Below are 6622 nucleotides of genomic sequence, written 5' to 3' on the forward strand. Positions count from 1 at the left end.
AGTTCTATTCTGACCTTTGAAGGAGATCGTTTGATGGTGTTGCTGTGGAGCTCTTGTCCGGCGTGGACTGTCGTGATTGGGATCGCCTTCTCTGCTCGTGACTGGATAAGTCTATCTCTGTTATAGTTTGTTTGTTGCTGTCTTCCCCTGCTGTTCTCCTAGACATGAGTGATGGTGACTAGTGCTCCCATCGGCCTTTCCCCACTATAGGCTTTAGGGTGACTGAGGGTTTAGGCATCCTGCTCGCCGCACAGGTTCACACCCCGTCTAGGGTATCAGGGCAGACAGGTGCCAGTTTAGGGTTAGTCAAGGGTGGCCATTCTATTTCCCATCCGTCGATAAGGGTCCCCCTTCCCCTCCGTCTGATGCGACACGACTGCTGCTGGGGTAGCGGTCGTGACAGCGTCTGAATGGTAAGACTGTTCCTTACATTTTAGCCATATTTCAAGTATCTGTCTGTGGCGCTATATATTTTATATAAATTAACAGTAAAAGTTATATTTTAAGCTGTCCCAAATTCTCTATTGTTCATTAAATTGTTAGTGGGAGCGCCAATATCTATAAATACTAACTACTCTACATATAATTTTTGGACTGTAAGATAGATGACAGATAGGACACTTGGTTTTGGTCTGATATGTAAATCTGTGTGACTGGAACTGACCCAGTCTAATTGCGATTAGATATGACCATACCAACTGTGGATATTTGAGATTAACAGAATGGAACACTAGTCTTAAGTGTTGGGAATATAAACAAGTGGAAACTACATCTAGAGTCAGTAAAGGTGAAGGTTTGTCGGAAAGGATGACTGTCCTAAAGGGAAAACCACTAAACAGTTGTAAACATAATGAGTGTAATCCTCTGTTCCTGTCCATTATAAATCCTATCCAACAGGATTCGGGGATATATGTTTTAAGAGCATGTGTAAGTGACAAAGATCCCCTAGGCCAATTTAGAATGTAGGTAAGGGAAAAACCTCAAAGTTAAGTTGCATCTGTGGCTCCTACATCCTTACTTATAATTGGCATTAAATATTTGGCCAATTTAAAAATATGAAGACAAATTGGCCTTAGAGACAGGATTTAGATTGGAATAACATCTCTATTGTCATCAACAGAGATTTGTGAATTACACCTGTGATGCTGCAAAGGGAATGGCGGAACAACTGAGCTCTTTTTCGTTGATGACTCTACAGAATTGACTGGTCCTTGACAGCAGAAAAAGGAGGGGTCTACCAGATGGTTGGAAGTTCCTGCTGCATCTACATTTCGGACAACACTGCCCCTGATGGAAGGATCACCAAGGATCTGAAGAAACTGATGGACTTTATCAAATGAACTGACGGGAAAAATTCTGAAATTAATCACATCATGGCCAGAACAATGTTTTGGGAACTGGTTCAGTGACTACAGTGTTTTTAGCATTTGGCTTTAACAGGCTGTTATATAGTTCTCCGTTTTAGGAAAATTGTTTTTAAAAATGTTTAATACATCCATGCCCACACTATGTATATGTGCTGTGCCCCTGTCAAAGACAAAGATTATTCCATCTTGAAGTAAATAAAAAATAATTAAATAAACCTTGTTGATGGTTGCAGGGTAAATAGAACAAGGTGAAGGCAAACCCGAAAGGGAGTTGAGGGGACCTGGTGAAGCAATAAGGAAAGTCCAGCTCTTCTCTGTTTAGGGCATTGGGAGAGTACCTCATTTTACCTGTTCACCTTTGGTCTATTTCCTGCAAAAGGAGGGATTTGTGAGAGATAGGTTTTTATATATATTGTGAACATCCTGTATAACACATTTTTGTCCACAAGGTGGCAGCTAACCAGCTGTGTCAGCCTCTGTACATTTTCTTTGTTTCTAAGACAACTGTAGGGAGAAGGTTGAATGCTATTTGCAGTTTTCAAATCTACCTATGAACTCAGAGTTGAAGTTGCTGAAACCACTCCTATCAAGTAAAGGAGCCAATAATCTTTTCTTAAGGAACACAGGATGAGAAGATCTTTTCATGAAACCAACTTGGGTGTCTGGTCTCATTATAAAAGCAGTATGGCATGTGCATACTTATACTTCTAATTGATTTGGCACCACACAAAGAAGATGAGAATCGCTTACGTTGCGATAACAGACTTAGCGGAGAAGTTGTTTGTTGGAGAGGTTGCACAGCTTTTTCTCTCTATGAAAAGGGTCTGTAGATATTTGAAACTCCAAGAGAATTATCATAAAGTGTTAACAAGGTGGCATTATATCCCTAGAAAGCTACATCGTGTCTTCCTGGCAGTGAACTCCATGTGCTGGAGGTGTGGGATGCAGAGGGCTCCTATTATCGCTGAGGTCCTGCGTTCAAATCCGACCAAGCACAACATCTGCATGGAGTTTGTATGTTCTCCCTGTGTTTGCGGGGTCCTTCCGTTTCCTCCCACGCTCCATAAACATACTGATAGGGTGCTTAGACTGTGAGCTCCTGGGGGCTGTAGCCTGCTCTCACTACATTCATTGGAAGCCGTCTGGCACAAGGAAAGGTATAGAGTGGGCTTGGCATGCATGTTGGTACCTGCATTCCTTGTAATGGAGGCCATTATGGCACCAAAAAGGGTAAAAAGCAGAGTGGATCCAGCATGCATGTGGATCCAACACTCCCTGAACATAATGGCGCATAACAGGTAGTATTTAGTGTTAGGACCCATCTAACAGAGATCGCCTTGACGTTCGGCAGACGGGCTCAGATGGTTTCGTACAAAATGCATTGGCCAAGCATCTCACTTTATAAATAAGCGTAGCATTAGCACTATAATTTTTGGCATTATTGTACTTTATCTTATTTGCAGGGTGCTGCTGCATTGACTCTTTTTTTCCTCTAGGTCTTTGCCATGGCGGCGTGCACCTGCGCACTGGGAGGTGCTGACTAACCCCTCTTTTTTTGCAGGGGGCGGCAAGTGGTTATAATGTCTGTACATATGCCCTGACATCGGATCGCGCAGTAAAAGGGGCACAGTACATGCGCGAGACTTCGGAAAGCGAACCCGAATTGAGGGCTGTCACTCAAAGGCAAGAGGGGGCGTGGTTACCTTGACTTGAAGCAAGGAGGCCGCTGCCCACTTGACTTCAAGCTGACATGCAAATTAGCGCGGACGGAGGATAAAAGATCGTTTTCTGACCTTATACAGCATCGGACTGCAGGGTAAAAAGTATGATTAGTATCACACTGCGGACGGGTTTACATGCATTTAGGAGGTGACAGGTTCCCTTTAACTATGCTGTATAGTAAGCCTATAGTACTGTCTTATGCATAGGTGGATCCCCCTGTCTTCCCTTTATTCTATCTCTTCTTTTAGTTTCCTTTATTCTTTTCATTAGGTTACCACTGATACATACGCATCGGCATTACACAATTAGCTGTAGTAGGAAGCACTGTAATACTGCGGATGATGTGATTTATGTTTATTGTCCCGGTTAACCTTCTTACCAATAAAATATAATTTAAAGGGGTTGTCCAGGTTCAGAGCCCATTCTTCACCCCTCTTTCATGCTCCGACGTTCCCCCTTCACCCGCTGTTTGTTTACCTTTTTACACGGCTAGGCGGAGGCTAGGACAGCGCTAAAGCCTGCCCATTAGTGCTGGTGACGTCACCTGGATCACTGCTGGGCGGAAGCCACCGCTTAGCACAGCCTAGGACTTCACCGGATCTTAAGAAAAAGCCATTGCCCTGCGCTATACAGGTCAAGAGTAGTGCTGAGCGAAGCGAGCTTTGGATGCTTCCTCCGAAGTTGCTTCGTTCAAAACTTCGGAATAATACTGTACAGAGATCCGTCTCCGTACAGTATTAGAATGTATGGGCTCCGATGAGTCGAAGTTCTTCTTCATTGAATAACTTCGGTAGTTGATTTTTAAAATGAAAAAACACTTTAAAACTTGAAACCGAACTCGGCTTCAGTTCCGACTAGTACCTCAGAACCACAGCAGAGTTAACTCTTAAGTTGTGAAGTGGTTTTCCACTTTAAAAATCTATTACAGACTTTGTGAATAACTAACTTTGGCTCATCGGAGCCCCTACATTCTAATTTGTCTCCGTACAGTATTATTCCGAAGTTTTGAACGAAGCAACTTCGCATAAAACATACGAAACTCGCTTCGCTCAACACTAGTCAAGAGACTAGAAAGAAAACCTAAAGTGGACCGTGTATATGTGAAGGCGGAGAGGCTGGAGATGAAGAAAGAAAACTTAAAGGGGTTATTCAACTTCAAGAAACCCCCCCCCCCCATGTGTTGGGCCCCTCACCGGTAACATACTTACCCCGCTCCAGCTTCTCCCTGTACATGGATGAAAACATCCAGTGTCGGGGTGGAGAGCAGCCAATGGCAGCTGGGGACGAGCCTCCCTAGGGTCACCCGCGATGCTAGGAAGGCTCGTCCCTGTCTGCCATTGGCTGCTCCCCCCCGACACCAGATGTTTTCATGCGTGTACAGGGAGAAGCAGCAGCAGCGGTGCGGGGACCAGGAGCGGGGTAAGTATATTACTGGTGAGGAGCCCGGCACATGGGGGGGGGGGTTTCTTGAAATTGGATAACCCCTTTAAAAGAAACCGATGTGAAAAATGAGGATTTGAAAGAGGTCAGTCCGCCTATAGTGGAGGAATGCGAAGAAACAGCCGTAAAGAGCAAGAAGGGAGAAAAAGAAAGTGAAGATAAAGGGATGAAGATCAGAAGAGAATTTGTCCTGGAAGGAGGACAGAGCAGTGAAGATTAGAAAGGAACCTGTTGTTTTGTGTTTTTTTAATAAAAATAAAAAAATTAAAAATAGATGTTGGTTCAGATGATGAGGCGTTAGACATGTTGGAAAAATGATGTTGTGACCTCTGACGTGCCAACTTATGGCAGATGCTGTAAGCTGCTCAGTGTGGCTCCATGGATCCCGCAGATGACGATCGGATTGAGCGCTGGGAATTTGGAGACAAGTCGTCCCCTTCATCTCTTTGTCGTGTTCCTCATTCCTGGACAGTTTTTACAGTGTGGCCGGGCGTTATCCTGCTGAAAGAGGGCACTGCCATTAGGAGGCACTTGCCTGTACAATAGTTAGGTAGGTAGTACGTGCCACATCCACATGATGTCAGGACCTGAGTGCTCCTGCAGATCATTGCCCAGAGCTTCAGACTGCCTCTGCTGACCTGTCTGCTTCCCATAATGTACCTGTAACCTGATTCCTCAGACCAGGCTACCTTCTTCACATAGTGCACCTGTAACCTGATTCATCAGACCATGCTGCCTTCTTCACATAGTGCACCTAGTGCCATCTACTCCCCAGTAAGAGAAACACACACCGGCCGTCCACATGATGTAACCTGATTCATCAGACCATGCTGCCTTCTTCCCATAGTGAACCTGCTGCCATCTACTCCCCAGTAAGTGAAACACACACCGGCCGTCCACATGATGTAACCTGATTCATCAGACCATGCTGCCTTCTTCCCATAGTGCACCTAGTGCCATCTACTCCCCAGTAAGAGAAACACACACCGGCCGTCCACATGATGTAACCTGATTCATCAGACCATGCTGCCTTCTTCCCATAGTGAACCTGCTGCCATCTACTCCCCAGTAAGTGAAACACACACCGGCCGTCCACATGATGTAACCTGATTCATCAGACCATGCTGCCTTCTTCCCATAGTGCACCTAGTGCCATCTACTCCCCAGTAAGAGAAACACACACCGGCCGTCCACATGATGTAACCTGATTCATCAGACCATGCTGCCTTCTTCCCATAGTGAACCTGGTGCCATCTCTTCTCAGGTAAGTGACGCACATACACCCGGCTGTCCACATGATGTAACCTGATTCATCAGACCAGGCCGCCTTCCTCCCATAGTGCACCTGGTGCCATCCGTACCCCAGATAAGTGACGCACACACACCCGGCCGTCCACATGCTGTAACCTGATTCATCAGACCATGCTGCCTTCTTCTCATAGTGAACCTGATGCCATCTACTACCCAGGTAAGTGAAACACACACACCGGACCATTCACATGACGTAACCTGATTCATCAGACCATGCTGCCTTCTTCTCATAGTGCACCTGGTGCCATCTACTACCCAGGTAAGTGAAACACACACACCGGACCATTCACATGACGTAACCTGATTCATCAGACCAGGGCGCCTTCTTCCCATAGTGCACCTGGTGCCATGATGTAAAAGAATTCCTCAGGCCACCTTCCACCATTGCTCCAGTTCTGATGCTTTCACGCCCACTGTAGGCACTTCTGGAGGTGGACAGGGTATAGCACAGACATTCGGACCAGTCTGGGGGTACACTGCCCCTTATAACGCAAGCTGCATGCCATGTCTGTCCTGACACCTTTCTCTCATCACCGGCACTCATGTTGTCAGCAGTCTGGTCTCCTGTGGGATCTGACGAGACGTTTTCTCTTTCACCCCCCACATGGTGAGCCTTGGGAGCCATCGCCCCGTGTCTTGTCCCTCAGTTCTCCCCCCTTGGACCAGTCTTGGTTGGTGCTGTCTTCTACACACCGGGGACGCCCCAGAAGACATTTGGAGGTGCTTCAAACCCGTCGTCTTTACTCTCTTTCGTTCTTGTCGGAGTCGTTCCTTATGTTTGC

Source organism: Bufo bufo, chromosome 4 (genome assembly GCF_905171765.1).
Source record: "Bufo bufo chromosome 4, aBufBuf1.1, whole genome shotgun sequence".
NCBI classification, from domain to species: Eukaryota; Metazoa; Chordata; class Amphibia; order Anura; family Bufonidae; genus Bufo; species Bufo bufo.